This window comes from Zea mays, chromosome 1 (assembly GCF_902167145.1).
Source record: "Zea mays cultivar B73 chromosome 1, Zm-B73-REFERENCE-NAM-5.0, whole genome shotgun sequence".
Lineage (NCBI taxonomy): Eukaryota > Viridiplantae > Streptophyta > Magnoliopsida > Poales > Poaceae > Zea > Zea mays.
Window position 1 is genome coordinate 93,235,437 of NC_050096.1, and position 10,338 is coordinate 93,245,774.

A 10,338-nucleotide genomic window follows, 5' to 3' on the forward strand; every position below is an offset into this window, starting at 1 on the left:
ATTAAACACAACTAGATCTAGTAAGCCCACATTTTAAATACTCTTTTTGTCATATCTTTGGATCTCTAACCTAGATGATGTGAAATAGGTTTAAGACCCCACAAATAATGAATGGACATAAGTGAAATATTGACAAGAGATACGGAGAACACTTAAAAACCTAGCAGCTCATGAAAGAAACATCGAGAGTGTCTTGCTAGTATATATGATAGATATCTGCATATCCAGTTTTAGAAGACAAACCGAACGCGAACGATTTACATACTATGGATCAAAATCACATACATAGTGATTACATAAATGTCATATCACAACACAATGCACAAATGAAATGAGTATTTAACCTTATTATAAACCAACATCATTAGTGTAACATTGTTTGACAAACTTATGTGGAAACAGAAACTAAGAAAATAAAAGTAACATGACCCTCCACAAGTATCTGACCAGGAGAGATCTTTGGCCTAGTCTTCGTACTCGTCGAAATTCTGGAACTCCTGAGTCTTGAAGGTTCGCATCAGTAGCATCTCCACCTAAGTAGTGGTTGCGTTGGGGGCAACATGTCGTTTGCGTGAAAGAATGGTGAGTATGTAGCGTACTCCACAAGTGCCCCATTTGGCTAAGGTGGACTAGTTTTTTAGGGAATTAGGCTAATATGAGTTGTTTTTAGATAATAATGAATTTATTAATCACCAACTTAGCCTAGCAACATACCATAGTTATTAACCCAAGAGTATAACTTCTAAGGGTTGTTCCACATTATAACTAAACCACATAAATTCTACTCAAAGAGGAAAAACCAGGTCGCCCTTAACCGTTACCATGCCAAATATATTAGGTTCAATTTATCCTCTATAAGGGTTGTACACTTTGCCCACAAGTCATGATTCCATTTTGCCCGAGGTTGTACAATTTCCCCCCATTTGATCAATCCCAAGGTGAAACGACAAGGGCTCACTACGAAGCCTTTACAAATATTCCCTAAAGGTATAGTCACCTATTGGGATAATCTAGTTACTAAGCATAGAACTCCCCTCTTAAGGCGCTGACTAATAAAAAACAAACAAATAAACCTTTGCACCCACCCTTGGTAGAGTAAGGCCTATGCCCCAGACCCCCAATACGACACAACGACAAAGTAAACTACACCTCTAGTTCCTCTAATTAATCAACCAAGGTTGTCCCATACCACCCTCATGATGCACTATTGTCCCAATTGCTCGCTTAACAAAGTGGTTCTTAGGGGAAGCACTTGAGAAACTAGCTCAAGCCTCTAGGTTGCTATATAGGTACTTTTACTTTCATTGGATACATTATCATTGTAACAAGTATCCTCATATCATCATGTTCATTCACTATGCTCAAGCGCTAACAGCTACACAACCCATCCCCATGGATAAAGAAGGATATGAAATAATAAACTTGTCATTCTCAGGCTGAGCATGTTATTAAGAAAGGTAAGTTCTCATGTGATTGTAGGACATTAATATGTCAAAGGACACTTGCCTTCATTAAGCTGCTACTCATGATCTTCACAAATAGCTCCTTCGGGCTCCATAGACTGATCATCATCTATGTGATACAAACATGCATTCAATACACCCATAATAATAAAAAAACAGTACACCAAACATTGACAACAAAAGATAACATCATTATAAAACCAAACAAATAAACCTTTGCACCCACCCTTGGTAGAGTAAGGCTTATGCCCTAGACCCCAATATAACACATCGAAGAAATAGACTACGCCTCTAGTTCCTCTAATTAATCAACCAAGGTTGTCCCATACCACCCTCAAGGTTGCATTGTTGTCCTAGTTGCTCGCTTAACGAAGTGGTTCTTAGGGTGAAGCACTTGAGAAACCAACTCAATGCTTTAGGTTGCTATAAAGCCACTTTTAGTTTCATTGGATACATTATCAATGTAAAAAGTATTCTCAACTCATCATGTGCATTCATTATGTTCAAGCACTAGTAGGTAGACAACACAACCCATCCCCATGGATAAACAAGGACATAAACTAATAAACTAGTCATCCTTAGGTTAAGCATGTTATATAGAAAGGTAAGTTCTAACATGAATGTCGAACATTAATAGGTCAAAGGACACTTGCATTGTTTTAGACACGGAGGATCACCGGAGCATGAGGGATAATACAACCTAGGGGCCTTTAGCCCTCAGGGTTGGGTCAGGAGTCAGGGCACGACCTAAGAAACTTGGTGGAGGGGTTGGTCTAGGTAGGTGAAGACTAGGTGATGTTGTGCGGTGGAGACCTCATAGAGTTCTACTCCAAGGAGCAACCATAGCACAGGGAGTAATCGAGGAAATATGGGTTGGGCGACAACATCGTTCACCTCAGTGCAACGCTCAATGTTGTCTTCCTATGGGCTAGGGAACAAGGACATTGCGAATGGTGATGACGGTGGTGGTGCTATGTAAACAGTGGACACAATGAGTTCAACTATGGAGGAAAGAGAGAGAGAGCGAGAAAACAATGGCAAACACTAGGAATATCTCATTGAGGCAGAGCTCTAGTACCTCCCTTATGTTGGTGAGGTGCTTAGTGACAATCATCATTTTGGCGACAATGACATGTGCAGACAAAGGGTAGAGAAATGGCCTAACGGCTGCAACTACTAAGGGCATCCATGGGTCACAGTGTCGGGTGGCAAGTACTTATGAAAGGGAGGACATCATGGGTGCAATGGAACCCGAACCACAAAAAGGAGGCTAAGGTCACCGTGACGTCATGCGTGGTATCCACACGACGATGATGATTGGAGGTAGGAGAAAGGAGCGCTACTAACGTGTGGGCCCCCTCCCAAGGCATAGCGCAGCACAATGCTGGGGCATGTTGGGCTATAGGGGACGACATTGGTTCATGGCCCAAGACATGAAGGTAGGAGAGGGGAAGGGTTTTGACCAATGGGCTGATAGCTAACTTAGGCTCGGGCTAAAAGGAAGCAAGAGACAAGGGAGAAGATCGTTGGGTTTTCTTATCCTTTTCTAGGATTAATTTGGTTTTCTCTCTCCACATTTCAACCAAAGAAAAGAAAACAACAAAACTTTGCATTGGCATGAATGCAAACACACATTTAGGCTCTAGGGTTTCTTTTAGTCGTTTTGCTTAATTAAAACTAGAAAGAACATGGCTTGCACACTAAACATGGCCCTAATTTATGTAGAATTTTGGATTTAAATTTTAATTTAAGTAAGGGAAGATTAATAAATAAAATAAGATGTTCCAAACTACGAAAACAAGGATGACTTGTCCCTTGTGGTTCGGTTGATGATGAGTGATTGTCAATGGGTAGCACCCTAGGGTAGTCAGTAGACTGACCAGAGTGTAAGATTATGTATGTGCAACCATGTCGGTCGCTTGTGGTGTGCAGGTGTGGAGCATAGGGACGGTGGTCGATGGCTGAGGTGAAGGTCATGCGGGCTTGTGTTGATGGACTGGGAGCGGTGAAGGGTGAGTGTTGGGTCTTGGTTGATGGACCGGAGCAGTCGTGTGACTAGCTGTGGTGGCTGATATTTGGCACACACACTCACATGAGGAAGTGGTGGACGGCCGTGTTGCCAATGCAGTCGAGGACTGGCAGGACACATGTCTAGGACATGGTGATGTGCACACGGTGCGATACTCACGGCGGTTTGGTAGTTTGGGCCTCAAAACCACCCAACACTATGAATGGCGAGTTTTTTTGTTGAGTTTGGGCCTCAAAACTTAGTGGCAGAGGTTTTGGTGGGGATCGGTGGTGGCACGTGGCTTCACAGCGAAGGGCGCGTCAAGGCAAAGCAACTTCGTGTGGAGCATGTGGCTGTCGAATCGAAAACCTAGGAGTTGGTCTATTTTGCTCTTGGCAGACTGGATAGACTCTATGTAAATAGGGGTAGTTTAGGTAAGGTAATAACCCACTATAAATAGAGGCATAGGGCTGTTAGTTCAAGGTATCTCTTGGCTGCCATTTTGTTTGGAGCACATGTTTAGAACTTCTAGTTTTCTCTCTAGGAAGTCACCAGTTGAGCCAAGGGATCCATAATGATTTTGTAACTGTCGACTATGTTTGTGATCTGCAAGTTTAATCCATGGAAGGGTCGCTAGTACGACCCATAGGTTTTGGTACATTGAAATGACATTGGTTTGTATTGTACTCTGATTTGCTTCTTTGAGTCCTTAGAGGTTTTTGTGTTGAGTTTTGGGAATCAAATCACAAGAGTTGTTCTCGCTGATCGAGAATTTTGTAGTGGCTCCCATTCACCCCCACTCTAGTCGCCTCACCGGTCCTTCAATTGGTATCGGAGCCGGTTATGGATTTCCCTTCCCTAATCGGCTCGAAATCCACAAAGGCGAAATGGAATGCGTTGTTGGGAAGCCACCATTCTTTGATGGGACAAACTACCCGTACTGGAAACTTCGCATGTCAGCATATCTTCAGAGTATATGATACAAAGTTTGGGAGATTTGCCTCGATGATGCGTTCAATGCTGCAAGTGAATGAATCACTCCAATTCAAGTGGAGTTTCTTGATTCGAACAACAAAGCTTGCAACGCTTTGTTCTCGTGCCTCTCGCTGGGCGAGTTTGAGCGAGTTGGACATTTAGCTATAGCTCACGAGATATGGTCCACCCTCGAGAAATTCCATGAGGGCAATGATCATATGAAGACCAGACTCTTTGAGACATGCCAACGAGAGTACGAGAACTTTGTTCAGTTAGCTGGAGAGACCATAGACACTATGTTTTATCGGTTCCAGTCCATTATGAACAAGATGCATGCCAACAAAGGCACAATTACCCTATGATGATCATGAGAGAGCACTCAAGCTACTTCATGCTCTGGATTGGAGGGTTTGTGAGGTGATGGTCTCGACGATCATCGAGTCACACAACTATGAGACTCTCACCGTGGACGAGTTGTTCAGCAAACTCATGTCCATAGAGATTGACCACCAGACCAGGCCAAGATTAAGAACCCTAGTGCACCCATAATGGCCCTGGTTTCTAGAGGTGGTTCCTCCTCTAACCCCTCACCGGCTATGTTTGCTTTGTCTTCTTTACTGTCTATGATAGAGGAGCAGGTGGAGAGCCTCGAGGATGAGGAGCTGGCGCTGGTGGCCAGTCGATTCACGTGGTTCCACAACAACCACCAGAAATAGCGCCATGATGGGTTGAAGGATGGATGGTTCAACTGTAGCGACCCTGACCACTTTGTTGCTAGTTGCCCAAAGAAGGGCAAGTAGGAGGCTAGCCCACATGACCACCACTCTGGTTGGTGCAAGGGCAAGCGAGAGTACGCCTCTGGCAAGTAAAAGTCCATGGGAGGATTCAACAAGGAGGCGCTCAAGAAGAAGTACCTCTAGAAGGTCAAGGTCAAGGAGTGTACCTTCCTTGCCTCCCTCAACGACCTCGACCATGACTCCAACGATGCAACGTCTTCCTCGAGCAACGAGGAGACCAACAGGCGAGTCAAGGACAAGCTAAATAGACTCTGCTTCCTTACCAACACCACATGTGACCTTTGCACCATGGCCCTTTGTGATGATGCGGTGGGCAGCGATAGCCAGTACATCGGCGACGGCTCTGCGTCTGAGGTATCACATTCCACCGATGATCTCGCCACTGAGGTAGAGGAGCAGACGACTGCTTTGGTTAGTCAGGATAAGCTACTTAGGCTTGCTCCTCATAAGAGGAAAGATTTTAAATTCAAGTATGAGAGCACGCTTAGGGAGCTTGAGTCTGCTAGAGCTTCAGTTGTGGTGTCTAACAAGACTAAATGTGATGAGTGCACTCTACACATATCGAACATCACAACTTTGTAGACCAAGTACGCCACCTTGCTATATGAGCATGACGAGCTAAGATCAAGATCTATTTTGTTAGGTGCATGTATCCTGGTATGCAGACTGAGCTAGCAAAGAGAGACACTAGGATGGCCTTGCTTGAAAAGGCTAGCTTAGTGAGTGCCCCTGCATCTGTGCAGTGTGCACTTTGTGAGGGTTTGCAGTCTGCCCTTGTGTCCTGCAGACATGACAAGACCCGAATCAAGGAAGAGAACACATACCTTTGGTCGGTCTTGAGCTGGGTGTCATGAAGTGAGTCGCAGTTGGGCATGGTGGTCAGTTAGTTCAAGAGGGGAACTGGCGGACTGGGGTTAGGCTTTGTTGTTAAGGATGGGAGTGTTGCTTGCTTTGGAAAGGTTGGTGAGTGGAATGGATTGAAACCATCAGAGAAACCTTCAGCCACTTCCAAGCTTATCAAAATCACCCCACCTAAGCCTATTGCCCCTGTGAAAGATGATGTGATTTAGGAGCCTATGAGAGCCCCTCCTTAGAAACATGTGTGGGTTCCAAAACCTAACCACCTTAGGAACACACTTGATACCCTTCCCGACATCTCCGTTGTCCCCCTCCAAAAGCCTTGCCACCTAAAAGGAAAGACTCCTCCCATAAACAAATTCCACCTAAGAGACATGTCAGGTTCCGTTGTGAGTATTGTGAGAGGGATGGGCATCTGGCTGATTTTTGGTTTAGGAGGAATAGTGATGAGCGGCGGCTTTCTGAGTCGAGCGGGAAGAACATGAACCGCCCCTCTCATGGTGTTCATGCTTATCCTATTTAGATACGTCCTGCAAGGCCTAGGATTTTTTTATCTTGCTGCTAGGCCTCAGGAGGAGAGACCACACTGTGGTCGTGCCCGGCGGAGTGCTATTCGTGTGCCATATGGCCAAGGACCCTGTGGCAGTGGCTTTGGTTCTTACTTCTCTAGCAGACCACAACTTTCTTCTTTGGTGATCACTTCCCTTTTGTACCGGGGATGGGTGGTGTTTTTCCTAAGACTTTTTATGGGTAGATGCCGCAACATTGGTATTATTCTCAGTATCCTAACCCCAGTGCTCTGCCATTTGCTCACCCAATGTCTTCCTATTGATGCATGATGGAGGCTTGGAGAACATATGGCTCATGGATTCTGGTTGTTCGTGCTACATGACTAGAAGCAACAAATGGTTCTCCTACCTCGAGCCCATGATTAGTAAGGAATACATCACATTCAAGATAAGTCGAGAGGTAAGGTTGTCTCTCGTGGCTCCGTTCGAGTGAACGAGAGTTTTGTCCTTAAGGATGCTGCTTTGGTTTCAAATTTGCATTTCAATTTGCTCTCTGTTTCACAACTTCCGCAACTCCTTGATGACGACTATGTAGTGCATTTTAAAAAGTGTCTTTCTCAGGTTTTGGAAGCCAGGGGAATCTTGTTTGTCAGATTTCCCCTTTTGGTCGAGTTTTCAATGTTGATTTTTCATATTCTTTTGGCCCTTCTCAATGTTTGCTAGCAGGATCCTCTTCTTTGATTTGGAAGCGGCATACGAGACTTGGACACTTGAGCTTTGATCTTTTGTGTAGACTGAGCTCAGTTGGCCTGATCCAAGGATTGCCTAAGTTGAAATTTGAAAAGGATCTTGTTTGTCATCCTTGTCATCACGGCAAGATGGTGGTTGCTTCCCATTTCCCGGTCGCCACGGTGATGACCTCACAATCTGACGAATTGCTTCATATGGACACGGTTGGTCCAACTCGGGTTTGTTCCTTTTGGGGATGTGGTATGTGCTTGTGGTCGTAGATGACTTTACTCGCTATTCATGGGTGTTCTTCATGAAGGCAAAGGATGAGGCTTTTACTCATGCTCGAGATTTGATTCTTAGGTTTCAAAATGAGTTTCCCAAAAATGCCATGAGAGCTATACACAGTGACAATGGCACAAGATTCAAAAATACTCATTTTGAGACCTTTTGTGCTTTTGTGGGACTTGAGCATCAGTTTTCCTCTCCGTATGTGCCTCAGCAGAATGGCATTGTTGAACGCAAGAATCAGGCCCTTGTTGAGATGGCTAGGATGATGCTTGATGAGCATAGGACTCCTAGGCGCTTTTGGGCCGAAGTGATCAACTCTTCTTGCCATGTGTCAAATTGCATCTTTCTTTGAGCTTTCTTGAACAAGACTTCATATGGGTTATGGTTTGCACGACACCAAAGGCTAGTCATTTTAGGGTGTTTAACTGCAGACGCTTTGTGCGGAAACAGGGCAATTTGGACAAATTTGAGTCTCGGTCTTCTGATGGGGTTTTTTTGGGTTATGCATTACATTCTTGTGTGTATCGTCATTCTTAACCTGGAGACTAAAGGCATCATGGAGACTTGTGAGGTTACATTCGATGAGACACACCATCTTTATGGAGGAGGAGCATGACAATGCTGATTGGGGTGATCCCGAGCCGACCCCACTAGCTATGTATCAACAGATGTCCCGCTTTGCTCACTCAGCTTTTGTTGCCTCTTTTGAGCCCTGATATGTTGGACACGCTTTGTCTGATCCTAACTGGGTCAATGCTATGCTTGAGGAGCATGAAAATTTTGAGAGAAATCAGGTTTGGGTTTTGATGCCACCTCCTTCAAACTACCATCCCCTAGGTACAAAATGGGTTTTCAAAAACAAAGAGAGTGAGGATGGGTTGATAGTGAGAAACAAGGTGAGGTTGGTAGCCCAAGGGTTTTGCCAGAAATAGGGTATTGACTATGAGGAGACCTTTGCCCCTGTTGCCCATTTAGAGGCCATTAGGATCCTTTTAGCATTTGCTGCTTCAAAGGGTTTTAAGCTTTTTGAATGGATGTTAAAAGTGCCTTTTTGAATGGGTATATAGAGGAAGAAATCTATGTGATACAGCCCCTGGTTTTGAGAGTTCCAAGTTTCCAAACCATGTTTATAAATTGCAAAAAACTTTGTATGGTTTGAAACAAGAGCTTAAAGCCTGGTAGGAGCGATTGAAATCTTATTTTTTTGCTTTTAAAGGGTTTTAAAATGGGCTCTATGGACAAAACTCTTTACCTACTCAGGCATGACAGCAATACCCTTTTAGTCCAGATATACGTGGATGATATTATCTTTGGTGGCTCTTCTCATGCTCTTGTTTCCAGATTTTCAGATCTTATGAGCAGGGAATTTGAGATGAGCATGAAGGGCGAGCTGAACTTCTTTCTTGTAACACCCCAGGCTTTAAGGAACAAAGCCGGGTGCATCTCATACATGCGCCAAAGGAGACAACATATATAATAACAGAGTGTATAGAGATAAATGTCACAATAAAATCAGAGTACTTATTACATAGCGGAAGTCTTACAAAAATAAAATATGAATATCGCAGGAACTAAAATTTATCCCTGGCGCTAGAAAGCTGACTGGGAGACGCCACCTAGATCAAGTCGAAAGCCTCAGTGTTAGGCGGCTCCTCTTCGACCACCTGCTCTTCTCCTGTGGGGGGTGTGAGACAGCAAGAGTGAGCTCACACATGTTCATCACTCAACAAGTTGTGGGGAATAATGTTGCATGAACTCACCAAAGGTGGGAGTTCATGAAGTGTAAGGAAATACCAAACCTTAGAAATAATAAGTAAAAGTAATAATAAAATAATCCCAAATGCAATGATATGACAAATTAAGTTTAAGTTCCATAAATTAATCATGTGAGTGTCCGAGCCGCTCATGACCGTGAGCACGGCTAGTATACCAGTTTTACACTCTAAAGAGGTTGCGCATCTTTACCCACAAGTCGTGTTACCCATTTTCCACGGAGTTGATCAGACCCCATACACCTCTACCAAGGAAGCAAGGCAGGGTACCACTACGAGGCCTTTACAAAGTTCCACTAGCTTCAGAAAACCCGCTACAATTTATAGGAAGCTCCAGTGCAGGAATCCCTCGCCTGACCGCCATCGCAGCAAAATCAACCCAAGGACCTCCCTACACTGACCACTCCCCTACTGCCCTTGCCCCTTTCGGGTATGGTAGTCATCCACTAGCTTTCCTAGTTAATCAGCCAAGGGCGTCACATTAAACCCTTGTGGTAGCACTATTTTCCCGGGTGGTTCTCCATGTTCCCATTAACATAATGATCTTATCATGAACAGTAAAGAATAAATAGATAATAAAAAGTATAACAATGAGTGATGAATATCTCTATACCCAAATCCACATAAAGCAATAGCATGAACTACCCAAAACTTTAGTAGTAAAACTAGTGGTGAAACAAGGTATAAAGATAGTCAAAATCTAGGGTAACCTATTGGGTTCCAGCAAAATTAACCTATGCAGATCATTATGATTAATAAGAACATGAATGGGTAAAATAAGTGATCAAGGGCACAACTTGCCTTCCACGAGCTCGTGCTCAGCAGTCTCTACCAGCTGAACCTCGGAATCCTGTGTAGCTTGCTCGTCTACTCGCATCAACACAATACATACATGGTATAGCAAAAATTAACATCACACCAAACATGTAAATAAAA